The following is a 23,218-nucleotide window of genomic DNA, read 5'->3' as shown; positions in this document are numbered from 1 at the left end:
TAATGATCAGATTGAATTGGTGGCAGAACTACATAAGTCTATCTCCTCTTTCATTTTGGCATCCAAGTCCATACTTTCCCACCTCTCTACAATCTTTGCCTTCACCAATGATTGCATTCCAATCACCCATGACAATAAGATTATCTTCCTTTTTGGTGAGTTTGATTAGATTCTCGATATCTACATATACTCTCTCAACTTCATTATCACTATGGACCCTAGTAGGCATATAAGCTTGTATTATAATATTTGTTGGTTTTGCTTCTAGTTTTACCATTATCAATCTGCCACTACATTTTACTGAGTTGATTACTCTTCTTCCCCATTCCTTATTGAGAACCACCGTGACTCCATTTTTTGCCATCTCATCACCTGAATAAATGATTCTGTAATAACCACTCCAAAAGTCTCCAGTTCCATTCCATCTCATTTCACTAATCCTCAATATGACTATTTTTAATCTATCCATTTCTCTCTTCAAAATTTCCAATTTGTAGGAGCGTTCTCACATTCCACCTTCCAATGAATGTACAAGGATTTTGCTGGTTTACGACCTGGGAAGCCTTGTTTCATCATCTGCCGTGCACAAGTATTGAGCCATTATGCACTTTACTATCTCTTAGAATGTCCATCCATACTGCTATCTTACTAGGGAAAAATAGAACAAGGTGGTATCCCCTTGCCATTTACTATCTCTTAGAATGTCCATCCATACTGCTATCTTACTAGGGAAAAATAGAACAAGGTGGTATCCCCTTGCCTTCCTTGTCCAGCAATAGCCTTCTAAAGAGACTCAGTGCACTAGCCGTTTCTAATTCTTTATGAATGTCTGCCTAGTACTGTGTTAAAGGATAAATAATCAGGAAACCTATTCTAGAGATGGACTTTTCAAGCCACTATGGACTGCCATTAAGCAAAGTATTAGTTTCAAACTGGGCAATGAAATTCAATTACATTCTAAAATTTCTCCTTTATTTACTGAGAATTTAAATAATAGTTTGAGTGGCTATAAGAATATTTTCTTTTTTTCATTTATAGCATTTTAAATGATTAAATGAAGAACAAATTGACATTACCTACCAATCACAATTAGTATCTTGCAAAATCTGACTTCTAACAGATCCCATCATTTGTATCATATCCCAGACTTGCAATATTTTCCAGCCTAATTTTGACAATGATTCTGAAAATGTCAAAAAAATATTAAAAATGATTACCATGTTAATTCTGTTTTGTTAATATTCAATAATAAATACATATATTTTCAGTTTCCTAATTACTTTTACTAATATGTTTTGGCTTATCCAGAAGGCATCAATGAAACTGGCTACCTTCTCTAGTAGTGAAATCTTTACTCCATTTCCAGAAGCAGAAATCAGATACTATCCTATTCATCTTGTTCCCTCGAAAATCTTTATCTTTCCAAAAAGTTCCTAAACCACCAAATTTTATATCTCTATCACATTCCTTCCATTCTTTCCATTTACAAAGATGTATAGTATATATCCTCTTAAATTATACTCGAGAGGATATATATGTTTAATTACACTTATTACTTTAGTAATCCTTTGTATTTTCTTCACCGATTCTGCAATGTGACCCCTAAACTTGCATTCCTCATCGATTCTTAGTCCTTCCTTCTGACAGATATACACAGTCTGCTAACTTGACAAACAGTGACCTTGTAGCTCTATTTGACTATCCACAGTACCAGTATATTCAAATCTTAAATGATTTCATTATACTCAAAATTCCCTCTCTCTCTTTCTGCAGAAAGAAATCTACCAGAAACACTGCTGTCAATTCATCAATGCCAACAATTTGAGAATGTGATGTATAGAGCAAAGTGGCAGAGTTCACCGATCATATATGTTGTATGCTGATATTTTATTGACAGGTGCAACTGGGAGTAGGTAGAAAGGGGATATTTATTAGGTCCAGAATATGTAAAAAAATAACGAGACTCTTAAATTACATTACTGCATCTGATAAGACAAAGGTTTGGTCCTGTGCACTGCAACAGAAACATCATAGCAATGAGCAGCAACATCAGGGATTCAGCTGAAAGTGAAGGCTGATTATGAGGAACATTTTTTTTAGTATGCTGTTTAGCAGAGTGCAATGTTAACACAGACACACACACATACCATTATTTATCCATTCAGCATTATTGGCTACCTGAAGTACTGTCCCCTGAAGTACTGATACCCAACAGCTGTCTTCTGACCTCTGGAATGTCGAGTATGAGGAAAGATTGAAAAGATGTAATTTGCAGAGACTAGTGGAGAGAAGGAAGAGGGGAGATATGATAGAGACCTACAAGTTGGTAAGGGGTTGCTATAGGATCAATGGTGGAGAAGTTCTGCAGCAAATAGTGGGAGATCAGGGGAGAACCAGAGGTCATCCCTGGAAACTGTATAAAGAGGGTGTGAGTAGGGGAGTGAGAGGCAGGTTTTTTTCGTGCAGAGTTGTGAATGATTGGAATGCCTTGCCTGAGAGTGTGGTGTCTGCAAGGAGTTTGAATGTGTTTAAGACCCGGTATGATGAGATGTGTGTGAGATAAAAGGACCTCCTAGATGAGTCTTTGACTCCATGAGGTCTTGTTTAATAATAATAATAATAATAATAATAATAATAAAGTACTTCCTGAACAGAAATGAGTTGGACACTGCACCTTGGTATATGACAGTGTATACAAAGAATTCTCATGCATCAGAGTACTTGAATGCCTGGCTAATCTTGTCACATGACTTAAACCAGGAAATGTGGTTAAGTGTAAGGGGTATGCATTTTGGGATGGACATATTACTGAGATGGACCAAAGAAATTGATTAGGCTCGGGATTTTGGAGTGCTGGTAGACAGCGAATAAACGTTCAGAGGACAAATTGCAAACATGGCTAAAATAACTCATACCAGTTGAAAAAACCCTGACAAGCAGAGATGAGCAACCAAGATGGTAGCAGGTCTATGGAATGTTCCTTATGAGGATAGGCTGAAGATTTGTGGGTTATAGAAAACAGATAATAGGAGAAAAAGGAAAGATATGATAGAAACATTGCCAGCCTGGCTGGCAAGTGGTTAGCATGTCTGCTCTCCAGTCAAGAGGCTGAGGGTTCAAATCCTGCCATGGGTATGGATGTTTGTGATTGTCTGTGGAAATACTAGTGGTGGTAGATGCTGTTGGTGTAGTTGAGGTCAGTTGGTGGATTGTGAGTGGTGGAAGCAAAGTTGTAGAGTGGATGCACTCCCTCGATGAGTCTTTGGACTCCCTGGAGGTGACAAATAATAATAATAAGTTTTGAAAGGTATTTATAGGATCGATACACAAGAAATTTTTCAGTATATGACTAGTGAGGAGAGAACTAGTGATCATCCTACATATTGATCAAGGGTGTGGTTAGGAAGGGCGTAAGAATTAGATTTTTTACTTGGAAAGTGGTGAATGAATAGAATGTGCTGCTAAAGTCTGTAGGTGCCTTGTTGGTGAATGAGTTCACAGTGAAGTATGATTGATATTATTGTTATTATTATTCAGGCCTCCATGGAGTCAAAAGACTCATCGAGGGAGGAAACACAAAGTCTATCATACCACTCCTTAAATGCATTGACTGTTCTCGCTCTCACCACCCCATCAGGCAATACATTTCATGGTTCAACCACCTTCCATGCAAAGAAACCACTCCTCACCCTCTTTCTCACAGTTTCCTTTCGTAACTTCCAGGGATGGCCCCTTGTCATGACTCCTTCCCGCTGTTCAACCAAGCAAAAGAACTCCCCAGTGTCAACCCTGTAACCACCTCTCAACAGTTTAAAAGTCTCAATCATATCACCCCTCCTTCTTCTATCCACCAAACTCTGCAATCCACATTCCCTCAGCCGATCCTCATAACTAACATTGTACAGTCCTGAAACCATCTTTGTTATCAGCCTTTGTGCCCTTTCCACAGTTAATTTATCCCTTTCAAATCCTGGGGAGCAGATCTGAGAACAATAATCTAAGTGTGGTCTGATCAGAGTCTTATACAACGGAATGATAACCATTTTATCTCTGCAGGTCAGTGTCCTTCTCACTATTGCAGCAACCCTCTGTGTTACCTTCACTACCTTTGCAATATGCCCCCTAAATTTCAGGTTTCTATCAATCATCAAACCCAGATCTCTTGTCTCTCCTACTTCCTCCAGTTTAAATCATCCCAAGTATGCAGCATCCCGTTGATGTTTCCCAAACCTCAAGACCTTACATTTTGCTGCATTAAATTGACAAACCCATTCATTTGCCCATCTACCTAGCTTATTCAAATCCTCTTGCAGGACTACCATATCTGCACTATTACTAATAACCCTTCCCAGCTTCGCATCATCTGCAAACAACCGAATATCCCCTTTCAATTCACTGGCAATGTCATTGATATAAAGGTTAAACAATATAGGTCCTTGTACTGAGCCCTGTGGGATCCCACTTGTAACCTCTGCCTCTTTGATATTGCTCCACCATACACAACTCTCTGATACCTATCAAACAGCCAATCCTGAATCCAGTTGACCAATCTGACATCCAGACCCATGTGCTCAGTGGCGTAGCTAGGGCTGTTGTCACCCGGGGCAGTCCCTGAGTTCGCAGCCTCTCTCAATACACACAAAAATCTTACAAAAAGTCAAAACAACGTATAGGGAAATAAATTAAAACACTATGTTTATTTTTGAAGTAAAACTTTAATTTCAACATTCTAAAATGTTATTTTTCTTACTTTTTTGTTACAAATCGTCGGTGACATTGGCGAAGTCTATTTCAAAGTAATGTAGGTAATTCTTAATCAAATTTTATTTAGAAAAACATCTTTCACAACTAACAACACTTACAGCAATTGTGAGGAAAATTTGCAGTAGTATTACAATATTTGGAACTGAGTTCTCAAGATGGCATTTTAGAATTAACTGCAAAAGTTTAAAATGGTTCAAAGTGCCGCCTGGGGCAGACTGCCCCCTCCACACCTCCCCCCTAGCTATGCCACTTCATGTGCTGCAACTTGAATATCAGCTTATCATGTGGCACCCTGTCAAACGCCTTTGCTCTAGGAAAATGGCAGTATATGCCTTTCCCTCATCTAATGCTCTTGTAACTTTATCATAAAAGGCTAGCATATTGCTAAAACAAGAGTGCCCCTTCACAAATCCAAGTTGACTCTCACTGATAACATTACCCTCATCTGCCCAATGCTGTATGTGGTCCCTCACTACTTTCTCCAAGATCTTACTAACTACTGATGACACACAAACTGGCCTATAATTAGACACTTCCAGTCTGCTACCGCCCTTATGCAATGGCACTATCTTACATTTCTTCCATTCCATGGGCACCATTTCTGCAGCCAGACTGTCACTGAAAAGCCAGGTCAAGGGCACTGTCAGTTCCTTAGCACGTTCTCTCAAAACTCATGGTAAAATACCATTCAGTCCCACAGCTTTACTAACATCCAGAGTACTCAGTATATGGAACACACTCTCCTCCTGCACCTCTAAACCTCGAACCTGCTCTATTCTCTAGTATTCATATTGACTCCTCTAGGATGAAATACTCCAATAAAGCGTTCATTGAACAATTCCACTATGTTCTCTGAATAAGTTACTCTGTTCCCATTTCTATCCCATAATGTCATTCTTCCACAGTCCTCTTACTGGCCACATAGCTAAAAAATTCCCTAGGATTTTCTTTGGATCTTAGGGCCAATCTCCTCTCATATTCCAGTTTCGCTTTCCTTACCACACTAGTCACTCTTCTGGCCTGTGTCTTATATTCTTCATGCATCTTCTCTTCACCTGTCTCCTTATATCTCTTCCATAGCCTCTTTTTCGCATGCATTTCCTGTTTAATATTGTTTGTCATCCACTTTGCTCCAAATTGTGTCCTCTTCTTTACTCGTGGTATACAACTTGCCATTGTTGCTAACAAATATTCTTTCACAATTTCCCAAGCACTAATGATATCCTGGCCTTCCAATTCCTCCCTCCACGAAACTTCCCCAAGTTGACGTCAAAGACTATTATAATCACCTACTTTATAATTCCACATACATTCCCATCTCTTTGATACTCCTGCATGTCTATTCATTTTCCAAGTCAAAATCATATGATCACTCTCTCCAACTGGTGGAAGAGATGTCATCTCAGTTATTATCAGCTCTTCAGGTGCTATAACCAAATCCAAAACTCTTGAACCTCCTGTTCCCTCTGTTACATGTTGCCTAAGACATTTGTCCCTCAAGAATTCTAGAAATTCCATTCCCTTATTGCTACATGCATCTTCCTTTCCCCAATCTATACTGCTGTAGTTAAAATCTTCCTTAACAATCGTTCTTCTTGCACTTGCCACACTCAACTATCTCAACATCTCCTGGTCCCCACCTTCCGTGTTCCTGGGTCTGTAGCAACACCCCACTAAATATCCTGTCTTGCCCACCTCCACCTCACATCATATGCTTTCAAAATCATTAGTGTCACTTCCTTCCAAAGCCTCTACTCTGAGAGTACATAGGTCGTCACTTATCATAAGCAGTACTCCACCACCATGCTTTCCCTTCCTATCCTGCTGAAAAATGCTGTACCCAGCAACTTCTATTCCTGTTATTATATCCTCTTCTGTCAACCACGTCTCTGTGATCCCAATAATCTTTGGCCAGGCTGATGCTATCAGTGCCACCAATTCCTCTCCCTTATTCCGAATAATCTTGGCATTGGTATAAAGCATAAAAATGCCATTGTTTCTATACCCAGCATTATCCCCTTTAGACTCCACTGGGCTCAGCATTACTGATGTCGTCCCCCTTCTCTCAAGTACCCATTCCCACAAGAGGCCACCCCTGCTACCATCTACACTGGGACACACTGACTCATTCAGAACAGCAATCTCTCCAGATGCCAACGTCCTTCCTCATTCAAATGCAAGCGGTCTCTCGCATACAATTCCTCTCTGCTCTCAAACGCACTCCAAGCATCCACATATTCGAATCCTCTCTTCTGACACATTCTCGCTATTATGCCATTCAATATCACCACTCTTCTGCTCAGCTCGACATTATCATACCTAGGCAACACACACACTATATTTCCTCTCTGATAGTTGTAATTCATACAACTTTCTCTCATTCCCTCTCTTCTACGGTTCCCATTCTCTCCTCTTCTATCACTCCCATAATTCCCTCTCATTTCCTCTCTTATACCATTCCTATTCTCTCTTCTTCTACCATTCCCATAACTCTCTCTCAATCCGTCACCTCTACTATTGTTCCTATTCTCTCCTTTTCTCTCATTCCCATATCTCTCTCTCTCTCACTCCTCCCCTGATTCGCCTTGCATTCATCTCTTCCATTCGCTTAATTTCATCTTTCACACTTCTCATCTCATTCCCCAGACATTCCACCTGTTCTTTCAGCTCATCTATCTCTCTCTGTAAGTCAGTCACTCTTGTTTGCCATTCATCCTCCCAATTGAGACTATCTACTAAAACTTCAGAATCATTCAACCTTTCCATACTCCCCACTCTTATTATTTTATTCATACTTCTCTCGCCCTCTATCATACCCGTCATCTCATGCAAATGTTGGTTAGGGCTTCCAACAACGAGTGTGTAGACTCCCTAGAGATGCTTGTTAATAATGATAATAACAATAATAAATGTTGGCACATTCTTATTCCCATACACAGGAAAGTAGGAATGCTGCAGAATGCTTGTGACTTTGACCTCTTTGTTAGTGTATCAAAATTCTGAAATGATAAGACTAAGATAAGTATCATGTGTATATTAATTGCATGTAATCACCAGTGATGCTGTTTACTTTTGACTTATTCAAATGAAGTTTTTCCAGCTAAAAGGAATATGTCTCTTATATGAAATGGTCATCCCTTGAAGATATTCATAAACATTGCTCTACACATGAAATTTCTCAATTATTGAAATAAGGTGAGAAATCATACCTCAATAATTATACCAAAATTAAAACAACAACAGCAACAAAACTTCCTATCCTATCCTATTCTAATTTACGTTCACATGCAGACCTACACATTTTACCATGTAGGTATTTGGAACCATAATCCTATGGAATAAGTTGGTTATTCCTTATTCCTGGAAGTGCCCTATGTCTGTAGAAGTGTGTGCTCACAGGGCCGGTTTGCCTGTTCTGAGGGGACGAAACCCACCCTACTTCCGTATGAGACCTGTTAACTCATGTTTTATCGAAAGAGACCAGATAGAGGTTCTTCGTGTCACAGACGGGAATCGAACCAAGGTCTTTCCAACCAAAGGGCTTCATCTATACTGACTGAGCTACATAGGCTCAAACAAAACTTATTGTCACTATTTTTTTCTTTTTTAAATTCTGATTAAGTTTTTTTCAAATTTTTATTATATCTTGGAAAAGGGGAATCATTTGAAGTTGATGATGTCAAAGTCATCTAAGAAGATGACCTCTCTATTCAGATAGCTGGACTACAAATGGTTAAGATTCATGAAGAGGAAGGTGAAGAGGTCAGAGTGGTTTTGGGAGTTTGGAGACTGGCAAATATAGCAGATGAATATTACTAAATGGTCAAGGAGAAATTTGAGTCAAAGGAGATTCTAAATTAGCCATTCTCTGGCAAAAATGTATTAAGTGATATCTCATAAATAAATAAATAAATAAATAAATATACATATAGATGTTAAAGATACCAAGCTATTTTAAACCTGGTTTTGCTCCATTTCCCAAGCAAGCAAACAGACAAGTAAGTCAAGCTTACACCTGCAAGTATTGCAAGTCTAGCTGATCCCACACGTAGTGCAAGTCAAGGCAACTCATGGTAAAGGTGGATAAGCTCTGATCACTATTCTTAATATTTACCCTTAATGCAAAGCACATCTCCTGCAGGAGATGTATGATGCTATGTATTAAAGGCAAGGGGCCACTACCCAGACCGGTTTCGACCTTTATCGAGGCCCCTTGCCTTTAATACACAGCATCATACATCTCCTCTAGGAGTTTGCATTAAGGGTAAATATTAAGAATAGTGATCAGAGCTTATCCACCTTTACCACGAGTTGCCTTGACTTGCACTACATGTGGGGTCAGCTAGACTTGCAATACTTGGAGGCGCAAACTTGACTTACTTGTCTGTTTGCTTACTTGGGAAATGGAGTAAAACCAGGTTTAAAATAGCTTGGTATATATATATATATATATATATATATATATATAGTGAACCAAGTAATGAGAAAGAAGGAAACTGGCTGTAATTCAAAAGAGCTTCTTGGTAAATGTTATTGTTGTACTATCTGGGGATGCAAGTGAACCTCTGAAATTGCAGATGTAACAATAATACTACCAGCAAGAAATAAAAATTTCAGCTATGTAGCCACTTCTAAATTGCAACTAATCTTTTGCCTTCTCAGTACTTTTTTTTTTCCCCATATATACTCACTTTTTTCTATATACAAGATGTTTTTTATAAGATATAAAACTAAACTCTCACAAGTGCTCATCCACTAATTGTTCACTTCAAAGGTTGCAGGTAGGTCTAAATCTTGTATAAGGCATTATATGCAGGAAATTCACCAAATATAGAAAATTCTATTCAGAAAAATTTACCAAACACAGTTCGTTAAAAGATAGTTCATTGAAGGACAATCCAAAAAATAAGTTACTGAAAAAGCCATTCAATGAACATACACAATTCATCAAAAAGCAATTAAATTAAAAAAATAATTCATTTAAGCAGCAATTAATTAAAAAAGAAATTAAATAAACAAGAAAAAAAAAAGATCAGTAAAGCAGTCGAATGAAACAGAGTTTGCAAAAAAAAAAAAAAACCCACAGTTTTGTGAAACATTACAATTTATCGGAATAGCAGATAATTGAAGAAAGCAATTCACTGAAAAATGAATTCAAAAGAGGTTTCATTAGAGTAGTGATTAACTGAGATCAAAATCTTTTCAGCACTTTACTGATTTTATTATTATTATTAAGAGAGTCCTTCCCATGATGAGTCTTTTGACTCCATGCAGGCCTGGATAATAATAAAGAGAGACCTCCAGGGAGTCAGGGACTCATTGATGGCTACATGCAGCAGCTATCATACTTATTCTTGAATTATTCACACTACTTGCACACATACAACACCCGGGTATAGTTATGTTACAGATACCAAGCAATTTTAAACCTGGTTTTACTCCATTTTTCCCAAGTAAGCAAACAGACAAAAATGTCAAGTTTACGCCTGCAATTTATGCAAGACTAGCTGATCCTACAGGTAGTGCAAGACCAAGGCAACTCGTGGTAAAGGTGGAGCGAGCTCTGATCACTAATCTTAATATTGCCAAAACACATCTCCAAGAAGGGGATGTATGATGTTTTGTATTAAAGGCAAGGGGCCACTACCCAGACCGGTTTCGACCTTTATTGAGGTCTCATCAGTGGGAGCCAGGCTAGAAATACCAAGATTTAGTAATGCAGAGCTCGTAAGTACTTTACCAAAACAAGTTACCATAAGGTGTTATAACCTTATTAAATAAAAATCTCAGGAGGAGATATAAATGTAGAAAGTATTTTTAACTTGGGTATAGTTATGTTACAGATACCAAGCAATTTTAAACCTGGTTTTACTCCATTTTTCCCAAGTAAGCAAACAGACAAAAATGTCAAGTTTGCGCCTGCAATTTATGCAAGACTAGCTGATCCTACAGGTAGTGCAAGACCAAGGCTCACTTCAGAGCTCGCTCCACCTTTACCACAAGTTGCCTTGGTCTTGCACTACCTGTAGGATCAGCTAGTCTTGCATAAATTGCAGGTGCAAACTTGACATTTTTGTCTGTTTGCTTACCTGGGAAAAATGGAGTAAAACCAGGTTTAAAATTGCTTGGTATCTGTAACATAACTATACCCAAGTTAAAAATACTTTCTACATTTATATCTCCTCCTGAGATTTTTATTTAATAAGGTTATAACACCTTATGGTAACTTGTTTTGGTAAAGTACTTACGAGCTCTGCATTACTAAATCTTGGTATTTCTAGCCTGGCTCCCACTGATGAGACCTGATTTAGTGGCCCCGAGAGAAAGCTCCATATTCCAGCTCTGCAGTGAAAGTATCCCAGCCTTGGATTCCAGTTTCCATACCCCGAGAGAGAGAGCTCCTATTACAGTCCTGCTGCCTTGGTAAGAACCCTTTGTCTTTTTTTTTTTCTTCTTTGGTTCTTTGTGTTCCCCCTGTACCTAAGTTTAACAGGTTTTTCTTATCTGCAAACAGGGAAAGTTTGGCCTTTTCTACAGGTCTGTCCTTTTGTGGACTTGGATCGTACAAGGGTCTACTCTTCCCTTTTTTTTTTTTTGAAGTATGTCTTCGGCTCTACCGAGAGTAAGAACCCTCGGGTTCGAAATCGACACAAGTGTACACAAGAGGACGTTTGCGAAAGCGCTAATTGACTGCGTAGGGGCAGATAATATTTCTGGCTTTACCCCCTATGGGGGTGGCAGATATCAAGTAGTTTGTAAAAATACAACAACAAGGGAGAAACTACTCAAAGGGGTTGAGTGTGAAGGGAAACTTTGCCATCCTTTTGTCGTTGGTAGCATCTCTAAAAAGATGAGAATAGAGCGATTCCCTCTGGAATACTTAGAAGGAGGCAACGACAAACGACATAATTAATCAAGTCTTTTCAAAATGGGGAACCGTACGAGATGTTCAAGTAGGCAAAGACGCTGACTACCCTGAACGGATGTCGGGGGAAGTCACGTTCTCATTAACGATGAAAACAGAAGTTCCGAATTTTGTAATGATCGGATCGACCAGGGTAATGGTGAGTTACCCGGGAGTAAAGAGGCAATGTTTTAAATGTGGAGCCCTGACTCATCTCGGGGCCCAATGTCCGAAGTTAAAGTGTAAGAACTGCCTAACAGCGGGTCATACACTAGCACAGTGCCAATCGGCATGCCTAAAATGCGGCATTAACGGCCATAAAATAGACACCTGTCCGGACAGAAATCTGGCCGAAAAATTGGGAGGCACTATTACGCCCAACACGGAAACAACAGCCCAAAATGTTATTGGCGCAGAACCGAATGATTTCCCCACCCTGAAGGCCGCGCATGAGGGAACAACAAAGAATCATGCCGCCACCTCCGAAACACTGCCAAGTACATCAGTGGAGAAGCCTGCAACCAGGAGAGATGAAGGGCAGGAGGAACTGGCCACCGATCAAACCGCCACTACAGACATAGCAACCGAAAATAACCAGCAGCACCAACAAAACGGAACTATCACTGCAGTCACAATAGACGAGGACACGGAGGCAGTAGATATGGAAATCAACAATGCAGAAACCACACAAAAGAGGCCAGCCAGCCCTGAAGAAGTAAATATTAAAAAATCGAAAGAAGGAAGTCCAGCACAAGTTGGAAATATAAAGTCAACTTCAGAACCCACAAAGTTCCCTCACGCAAAGGCCAATACACCTATATTGCATCTCTTAAAAGATTTCCCCGAGGAGGCGGCGAGACTAAGAAAAGCTATAGAAACATTCGGAGACATTCAACTGATACTCACAGGACAAAACGGGCCAAGAGTCGTCAGTGCAGAATGGAACGACGTGTTTGTCGATAATATAGATGAAATCACTCCTGAAAAGATCATTGGTCTTATCGATGCAGAGGAAGACGTGGGACTAGCACTGCACAGAGGTCTCTACATGCTAAACCACGTCCGTGGAGACAAATTAGCAGATCTCATCATTAAAACCCACAACAATAGACAGCAGGAGGATTTAAACCTCGCCTAACAAGTCAGTCGACTCCTAGTATCGATCTGCCAGAGGAAAAAAAAAAAAAAAAAAAAAAAAATTCTGGTTTGTTTTTTCTTCTTTTTGTCCTCTTTCAGATTAGAATTTTTGTTGTAAAAAAGGTCTATGTCTATTCCACACAGGAGGGGGGTATCCTGAGAACCTGGGCTGCGAAGGCTTACACCGAGGTGGTGCAGCTCCTTGTGGGCTGCATCACCCAGGCCAGGCTCTGCCCCTGCTCTTCTCAGTATTAAACTGGTCATTCAGGTTGAAATTTCAGAATTTACCTAGTTTCTTACAAATTGTCATATGTAATTTTTAATGTTATTTACTAGTTCCTCTTTTTCATGTGGTGCTTCTTTCATTTGTTTTTTTCCCCACTTTCCTCGGGCAGACACCTGAAGAGGTGACTGACCGGGGAAAGCTGAAAAGAATGGATGGAGGGAGATAATGTCGGAGATCTGCTTGGTGCTGACATTTAAGTCAGGCCAAGTAGATCGACTGAGGCCTCTTTTAACTATCTACTACTATCCACTCTATCTTTTCTCCTCCTCTCTCACTATCAAGCTGACTCTCAGCACAACTTTTTTTAAATCTAAAGAGGCCAGTGATGAAAGGCATGAACTCCCATTCTACCTCAATAAAGGTCGAAACCGGTCTGGGTAGTGGCCCCTTGCCTTTAATACAAAACATCATACATCCCCTTCTTGGAGATGTGTTTTGGCATTAAGGGTAAATATTAAGATTAGTGATCAGAGCTCGCTCCACCTTTACCACGAGTTGCCTTGGTCTTGCACTACCTGTAGGATCAGCTAGTCTTGCATAAATTGCAGGTGCAAACTTGACATTTTTGTCTGTTTGCTTACTTGGGAAAAATGGAGTAAAACCAGGTTTAAAATTGCTTGGTATCTGTAACATACATACAACACCCAATGGTAATCCATTCCAATTACGCACCACTCTATGAGAGAAAAATCTAGCTTTCATTCCCTTCTTAGCGGCATTCATTCTCAGCTTCCATGGATTCAATCATATCACCCCTCTTTCTCCTGTTTGCTAGTGTCTGCAGTCTACAAATTCTCAATCTGTCTTCATAATTAGTATTCCACAATCCTGATATCATCACTCTACTTTGCACTTTCTCCACTGTATAAGAAACACAATGGAAACCAGGAGACCAGACCCACACACAATAGTTCAAGTGATGTCTTATCAAGGGCTTTTAAAAAGACAAAAATGACATCCTTATCTCTACATATGAAAGTTCGTTTCAGCATTGCAATTATCTTCTGAGTTGTATTTGCAATCTTCGCTACATAGCCCCTGCACTTCAACTTCACATCTACTAACACTCCAAGATCCCTAGCCTGATCAGTTTCTTCTAGCATAATCCCATCAATATAATATGGCATTGGATATCTAACTATGCCAAAGTGCATGACTTTACATTTACTGACATCCATTTTCCCATGACCACAATTCCAGCTTATTCAAATCATTCTGCAAGTACTGCACATCAGTAACATTCCTAATTACTCTATCTATTTTTGATTCATCAGCAAATCGTTGTATACCACCTGTTGAATCCTTCCCGATATCATCTTTATTCTTGTTACCTTAATTCTTGCAGACTCACATCCTCCATATATTACTTTTTTTGATATCTGTCAGTCAGCTATCCTCTTATCCATGCTAATATTTTATAATCCAAACCCATATTTTCCAATTTATGCAACAATCTACCATGCTGTATTTTATCAAAAGCCATATCAAAATCCAAAAGTATCATGGTGTATGCATTCCCCTTGTCTAGTTCAAGGGTAACATCATTACAGAATGTGAGCAAGTTGCTAAAACATGACCTTCCCTTAGTAAACCCATACTGTTCATTGCAAAGTAGAGATTCACTGTCAACCCCTTTCTGAATGTGAGCCCTAACCAATTTTTCCAAAATCTTCATCACCACTCTTGAGATACTAATTGGTCGATAACTGGATGCATCAGTCTTTGTACCACCCTTGTGAAATGGAATTACCATACATATTTTCCATTCCTGAGGAATCTTCCCTGTTCTGAGACTCAAATTATATAGCCTAGTGAAAGGAAAAGCCAGCTGAGCTGAACACTCTTTTATCACCTGTGCTGATATTCCATCAGTCCATATTGCTGAATTCTTATTTAGTTTGTTCAACAGCTCTAATACCTCATACACTAGAATTTCTTCATCCAGTGAAGAGGTAGCAGTGAGCTCAATGTTGGATACACCAATTTTTTTTTTATTTATTTATTACGTGACACCCCCAAGGAGTCCAAAGACTCATTCTCATTGAGGGAGGGTGGGCACCAGCTCTACAACTCTCCGTCTCCACCACTCAATCACCAACTATATAACAAACCACAACTACAATCATCATCATCTACACCAACGCCATTTACCCCCATCACCACCACTAGTATTTTCACAGATTATCACAAACATCCATGCCCGCAGTGGGATTCGAACCCGCAGCCTTTTGGCTGGAGAGCAGTATCCACTCTCCAGCCAAAAGGCCAATCGGGCCGGCTTTAAAAATTTAAATTTAAAGATTGAAAATCTTTAAATCACTGCAGGTTAATGGTTAACACCTTCTGAAACTATTCTTCTTTAATTAATGATAAATTATTTTCCAAAAAAAATTTTATTGTTGTAATTCTTGCTTTTCTGGTCGTAAAGCTACTTTTTTTTTGTTATATTTCTAAATAACAATTCATTTCAATGGTATGTTTTATGATTACAAATATCCAATTACATGATTTTGGGTTCTTATTTACTTCATACTTTTAGCCCCCACAGTTACTGACATAGTGCAGGTTTTGCAAATTATTGTCTGTGGGGTTGATGCACACACACACACACACACACACACACACACACGCATATATAAACTGCTTGGATAGAAGTCAACAAACACTCCCATGGTACAAGATGCATTTCTCCATGTAATGATTTATGTGTTTGTACTCTATAAATTGGAGGAATATGATGCTCCCAAGTCATTGCAACTGAGTCTGAGTGAAATTACTGCAAGAAGATAACTAATGGAGTTTAAAAGAAGTATTGTGATAGGATGCCATGTTGAAAGCCTATACATGGGTCCTCCAAATTCTTGGAATAATTAATAGATGGATTAATTATTCCAAGAATTTGGAGGACTGATCTTCAACCTGTATAGTGTTATGTCTTGACATTTCCTTAATTTTATATTTTTATTGTGTTTTTCTTCCTATTTTATCATCATCATCATCATCATCAAATTCCTGCCATGTACCCTCAAGGGGTGTACAGGATATGACAGTACTACATGAAAAAATTACATCATTACTAACTTCCTATCTACAATTTTCCTCCAAATCAGTCTGTTACTTGTCAAGACTCCAACATTATCAGATCTTATATTTCTATCGTCTAAGGCACTTTGTACCGTATCAATCCACCTATATCTTGGTCTTCCTCTGGGTCGTTTTCCTGCCAACCTGGCAGAGAACACTTGTTTTGCTAATCTTTCCTCTCCCATTCTATTTAAGTGACCATACCATCTGAGATTAGCTCTGCTAACGCATTCCTGGATACTGACAATGTCAAGTTCTTTCCTAATATCCTCATTTTTAATATGATATTGCCATTGATGCCATCTGTTCACGCCTCTAATCTTTCTCAGGACTCTCATATCTGCGGTCTCTAGTCTTTGGTCAAGTGTTTTACTTCTGACCCAGCTCTCAGATCCATAAGTTAAAATTGGTTTGAACACAGTCTTGTATACAGCTAATTTAGTGTTCCGACTAATTTCTTTCTTATTCCATATGAATTTATTCAATTGACTTCCCACGATACCAGCTTTGCTGATTCTGTTGTCTATTTCTATATTTAGTTTACCATCTTCAGTAAAAATTGTGCCTAAGTAGCTGAAATGTTTTACTTGTTCCACAGGTTCTCCATTCACAACACAGTTGACATTTTCAATGAATCTGCCTATTTTCATTGTCTTTGTCTTTTTATTGCTGACCTTCATACCATATCTATTACAACAGCTATTCAATTTAGTCAGAGAATCTTGCAGACTTGTAGCGGATTTATTTAGAAGTATAACATCATCTGCATAAAGCAAAGAGCTGACATTAACATCTCCAATTTTGATATCAGGTTTAATACCACATTCCTTCATAATGTGATCCATATAGATAATGAATAACAGAGGGGATAATGTACATCCTTGTCTCACACCAGATTTAACATTAAACCATCTTCCTGTACTTCCTTCAATTCTAACTGCTGACTCACAACTCAAATAAAGACTAAGTATTGCTTGATATAATGCCCCATTGACACCATATAACTGCAGCGTATTGAATAGCTTCTCTCTTGGCACCTTGTCATATGCCTTTTCCAAATCGACAAAACTTAAATACAGATCTTTGTTATATTCCCATGCTTTCTCGACTATTTGTCGTAAAGTGAAGATCTGATCCTGACAGCCTCTATTTGGCCTGAATCCAGCTTGTTCTTCACCAAGCTTTTCTTCCACAATTCTTCTCAACTGTTTCTCAAGTATACTTGCATAGATCTTGCCAGGAACACTCAGTAGGGAAATACCTCTGTAATTCTCACATTCAGTTTTATTTCCCTTTTTATATATGGGTACTATGAGAGCTCTACTCCAATCATCGGGAATTCGTCCCTCTGTCCAGGCTTTCTGAACTATGCAGTGCAGCCACTGTAAGACTCTTATACCGCCATACTTTAGCATTTCTGGTCGAATATCATCTACTCCTGCTGCCTTTCCACATTTCAAGCCTTTGATGGCTTTTTCTACTTCAAGTATGGATATGTATTCCTGACTGCATGCCTGGTCAGTGTTTTTTATCACTGTGCTGTCATCACTGCTTGTTTCATTTAGCAGTTTTTCAAAGTAATTACTCCATACTTCAAGGATATCTTTTTCTCCTGTTTTCATTTCACCTTTATCATCTCTAATTCCTTTTACAGCACTCTTTTCTCCATTCCTAAGCTTCTTCAACAACCTCCAGAATATTTTGCCACGTTCTTGATATTTATTTTCTATATTCTTGCCAAAGTCCTCCCATGACTTTTGTTTAGCTAGTTTTACACACTGTTTAGCTTTCTTACATTTGTCTCTGTATTCTGTAAGAGTAAAAGCTGACTTATTTGCCAGGAACTTTTGATATGCTTTCTTCTTTTCCTTCACTGCCTCTTTAACTTCCTGTGTCCACCAGGGAGTTCTGATTTTTTTATCTTTGCACACAACCTCACCACATGCCTCTCTGGCAGAATCAATCAATGTTTCCTTCAGAGTTTGCCACTGAATCTCCAAGGTTTGATTCCTGTTCTCAAACTCTTTCATTTTCTTTTCAATAATATTTCTGTATTTTAGTTCTACAGTTTACATCTGAGAGCTGCTCAACTTTTATTCGCTTTAAAACTTTCTTACATGTTATTCTTTTCAATATGAAATTCAATTTTATCCTGCTCAAGACTAAATAGTGACCACTTCCAATTTCAAATCCTCTGTACACTATGGTGTCCTGCACCAGGGAGAAAACATCACTATCAACAATAACATAGTCAATGAGACTTTTCTTATTCCTAGCCTCTTCTCTCCATGTGAATTTGTGCACATTTTTATGTTGGAACATGGTGTTAGTAATAACCAGTCCATGTCCTGAGCAGAAATCCAACAGATATTTGCCATTATTATTAGCGTTGCTCTTTTCTCCAAATTTTCCCAAAATATTTTTGTATGTCTCACAATCATTTCCTACTCTACTATTTAGATTCCCAACAAGGACCAACTTTTCCTATTTCATTGTGTCAGTTGCTTTTTCTAAAGCCTCAAAAAATTCCTCCACTTCTACCTTAGTAGAACCTTCTGTGGGACCATAGGCACAAATAAGTCTCATTGTCCAGTTCCCCATTCTCATATTTGCCCACATTACTCTACTTGAGACTGACTGCCATTCAAGAAGATTAGCCTCGTATTTTGTGTTGAATACTATGGCTACTCCTTCTTTTCCTTGATTGTTATTGCCTGAATATAACATTTTGTATTTATTGCTCAGAAAGATCTCACCAGTTTTGGTCTTTTTTGTTTCAGTCACCCCTATTATGTCGATCTGGTACTTATCTAATTCCTCAGCTAGCTCCATTTCTTTGCCGTTCAGGCTTCTTACGTTGATAGTACCGATCTTTAACTCTGGTGATGTTGAGTTGGGGTTTGTTTTCAGATTTGTCTTCCTATTTTATTAGTCTTAAATTATCACTGTGTAGTGTTATCACTTTAACTATGTACTTCTATGGTCTACACTCATGAAACTATCATAACACTGCACTCTCGCATTTACTGTAAAATCTATCCAGACAATTGGCCAATTCTTAGAATGATTAAGTATATGAAATAATTACAAAGGGTATACCTCTGAATAGAGCCCCCATCCTCAGTAATATTGGTCTGGAGTCACCTCCTAATTCAGGTTCTGGCAATATTGATTTGATCAAGCTGCGCCAGCCAGATCCTTATGTTAGAAATTCCTCTTAACCAAGGAGTAACCTTCAGAAAATATACTAAGCTAATCAATTTATTATTTGCTTCTTATCTCAGTTTAGCTATGTCACTTAATTACTTGAGTTTGCAGTTGTGGTCGCTGTCAAATAATTCTATCCCGTTCAGATTCAGATATTAGCAAGCGGTGCATTGGATTCAATTCAAGGCACAAATCAAGTTAAGATATTCAAGATACATTTATTAAATTCCTAAGGTTACACATTTACAAGAATAAACTCAATTGAAATATAGGTATCCTAAGTAAAAAGGTTAAGCATAGCAACTGTATTCTATGCAACAATTTAAGTATAGGTTAATTCCATAGCACAAAGTTTTGTTAGCATCCTCCAAATATTCTTACTAGTCTACACATTCTCTCAAAGTAATTCAAACACGTCGGTAGCTTTATAGATCATTACTCACAACAATTCATTCAATTAACTACTTGAGGAATAGCCCTAAAACTTAAAACACTGTTATGCAATGTTTGCTCAAGTCCTTTTCCTACAAGTATAGAGTTCTGAAACATAACATCTCTTTTCTTCTATATCACAATATTCCTCTCTTTCTTAACAAAGAATTAACAAAAGGTTTTACATTACCATATCTCTGGAGGTATATTCATTCTGTTAACTTATGCTTACTTCGTCCCACGGAATGTCCGGTCTTCTTCTAGACGATTGTCTCACAGGCTAGGCGTGGACTTCATTGTTCTGCCTTTCTTTCCCATCATGGACTTGAAACAGCATGGCTCGGATCGATCCACGTGGACGTATATGGCGGTCAGTTCCTTCAAGCTTGCTCGGAATGCTGCCGATTATCTCCGCGTCGATTCCTTCTGTATGACATCTCAAAATGATGGCCGTGAATAACTACATGCTATCGATAAGATCCTGAACTCAAATTTGCCCCGACTTCACAAGAAAATCCATAGCAAAACAGACAAAAGGCAAAAGACTAAAAGACCTCTTGATAGGGGGACAAACCCCTTTTATATCCACTACACCTTTAGCGCCCTCTTCACTCCCATACCTTTCTGCCTGGCACTCTCTTTTTGCGCACATGTCGTGTTTTCTACTCGTGTCTTCCTGGAGAATTCCATGCGCATGCCACGTCTTCCTGGAAAACACCAAGCGCGTGCTGCCCTGCACGTAGACAATTTGTCGTAGGCTACACATCCGTAGTCTCCAATTCACCTGAGATTTTCGTTAGTGGACTTTGAACTTCTGTTACATGCCTTAACATATATCTTATAAAGAATACTTCTTCCATTATAAATTCTTACAGAAAAATGACATAGTTTACTTTTGAATAATATTACATAAAATAGTACTAGCATATGATTCATTAAACAATTTGTATCTTTACCTATGTACAAGCATTTTCGTTGTTGTTTAGCTAAAACTTGTTGAATCCTGAATAAATTATTTCTTTAAGGAAATCTTTTCATTCAAGATCCAACAATACCATCCAGAACAACCCCAAGTAAAAGGAAAATCTTAATAGAACTTTAGAAACTGTTTAATGTAGTTTTTTCCCTCCACCATAGATCAGGCTTGGGTAAATGACATTCTTTAATGTCATTTACCCAAGTAAGATGAATGTAAATGAAATTTACATTCATCTTACTTTTGTACAGTGCAGTGTCTTGTACATATGTACGTTTTCCAGATGATGATTTCCATAAAGAGGTCAGAACGTCGAATGTTACTTTCTTAATGATATGTAAAGTAATTATTCTAACATGTGCATTGTGTCTCCATAAATTCTTCACTATGAATGCTGACCACTGCATAACCTTAAAAGAAAGTTTATTTTGTTTGTTTACAGAATTCTCAGTAATCACTGTCTAGTTAAGATGAATTTTATCAGTACTTAAATTCGTCAGTACAAATGTACTGAAATGAACCTATTGATGTGTGCTCATGTACAGAAATCATCATAAATTTCTATTATTAGCCTATCATAATTGAGGTTAATGTTCTTATTTATATTTTAGCTTCACACATGAAAAGTTTTTGTGTGGACAGGTGGTTAGAGAGAGAGAGAGAGAGAGAGAGAGAGAGAGAGAGAGAGAGAGAGAGAGAAAGAAAGCAGGAGTGTACTGAACTTACTTTTTAACAGTTGGAGGTTAATTCTTGGGGAACATCCCAGAAGGAAAGCCGTTCCAGACTACATAAGCAGGTGGAATGAAAAAGATAGGTGAAATTTAATTTGGAAATCTGCAAGTGGAATGTGAATGAATCCTGATCAGAAGTTGGAATTTTTACATGTTTCTGGTCCCTCAAAGTCATTGGAGGAAATGGAATGGAACTTTTGTTACCATTTTGTGTTTCTCTTTGATTATAATGGCACCACTGTGACATCACTTTAAAGACAAAGTTGACCTTCTATGACTTCCAGCTGCAATTTGGCAAATCACCAAAATTAGTGTACTGCATAATACTCATAATGTCTTTCTAGCAAAAGACCAGAGGAAGTAGTTTAAGTATCAAAATTCTTCTGATCCTGAAAGTTTCTTCCACTTATGCTTAAAATTTGTGCTCTGGAACCAACAACTGTCTCTACAATCTTTCTTATACAGCTCATCCAAACTGAAGTACATAATCGTTTATAACAAGCCTCTATCAGCACATCCGACAAGTAAAGATAAAAGCCTGGAGTCAAAATATTGATCCACTGTCCTCAGTTCTCTCAAACATAATGGAAGAGGTCACTAACAGTCAACCTTCTATCACTTGTTAGCTTACCAATTAATCTATGACCAAGAGTACTTGTTAACTCTAAATTTGCAGCAGATCTCCTTGACTACATTTTCCACTTGTGGACACATAACCACAGAAAGGTTTAAAGAACCTTGTACATTTGCTTGACCTTTTTAAAGCATCTGATTTAGTCTAGTAAAGAGACCTACTCTGCAAAATATCAACTTTTATGGTTTATCATACACTCTTTGCAACTGGGTTGCAAATTTCTTCTCTGGCCATTCACTACATGACATTGTCATGTAGTGAATGGCTGTTAGTTGATAAATCTGACCACTTCAGATTTACCAACTAACGCAGAAGTGTGTTAGGAAATTGCTCTTTTGCTTATCTGCCTATGCATAAATCTGACCTCAAAAATATTCTGACCCTTACTGACCTCAAATCTTATGCACAGTTTAATGATGTCAGTGTATTCCATTTCTCCTCTTAATTTCATGAACCAGCACTGCTGAAACAATCTGGGCTTCAAGATCTTTTGCAACTATGCTTTAATGATACTGATCTTCATGGCATTCTCCAATGGAGAGTTTAGTCAACTTCAATGCTACCAAAAAATTCCCCCCCCCTCTCTCAACAAATGAATCACTTCCTTTACTTCTGATAACACTCAGGGTCTTTTTACCTTTGCTTGCAAAAACCAAAAATATTTATAGTTTTCTCAGCCTCCAAAACAACTGATATCCTTTTCTGCTCAAGACATTAGTTTTTAATAGCTAATAACCCTATACAGATCCTAAATCTGCACATGCATGATGATGCAACAACAATTCATGACTAATTTTTCACGGTATTAACAACACCACAAACACTTTTAACAACAAAGATGTTTTATTAACGCTTATATTTCGCTGATTTTCAACTCAGCATCATTAGAGAACAACACACATGTAAACGCGACAGTGAGTGAGTGAAACAATATAATTGCAAAGGACAAAAGATCTAAAGTCCTATTTTTGGCACCCTCTAACGAAAAAAAAAAAAAAAACAGCAGTTATCCAGGAGTTTTTCTTAGGATAACCGTCTCCCAAATTTTTGGCAAATTAATGCA

Source organism: Typopeltis vanoorti, chromosome 8 (genome assembly GCF_054136105.1).
Source record: "Typopeltis vanoorti isolate ZY-2024b chromosome 8, IOZ_Tvanoo_1.0, whole genome shotgun sequence".
In the NCBI taxonomy this organism is placed as follows: Eukaryota; Metazoa; Arthropoda; class Arachnida; order Uropygi; family Thelyphonidae; genus Typopeltis; species Typopeltis vanoorti.
The sequence above is the reverse complement of the archived record's forward strand: the minus strand, read 5'-3'. Positions refer to the sequence as shown.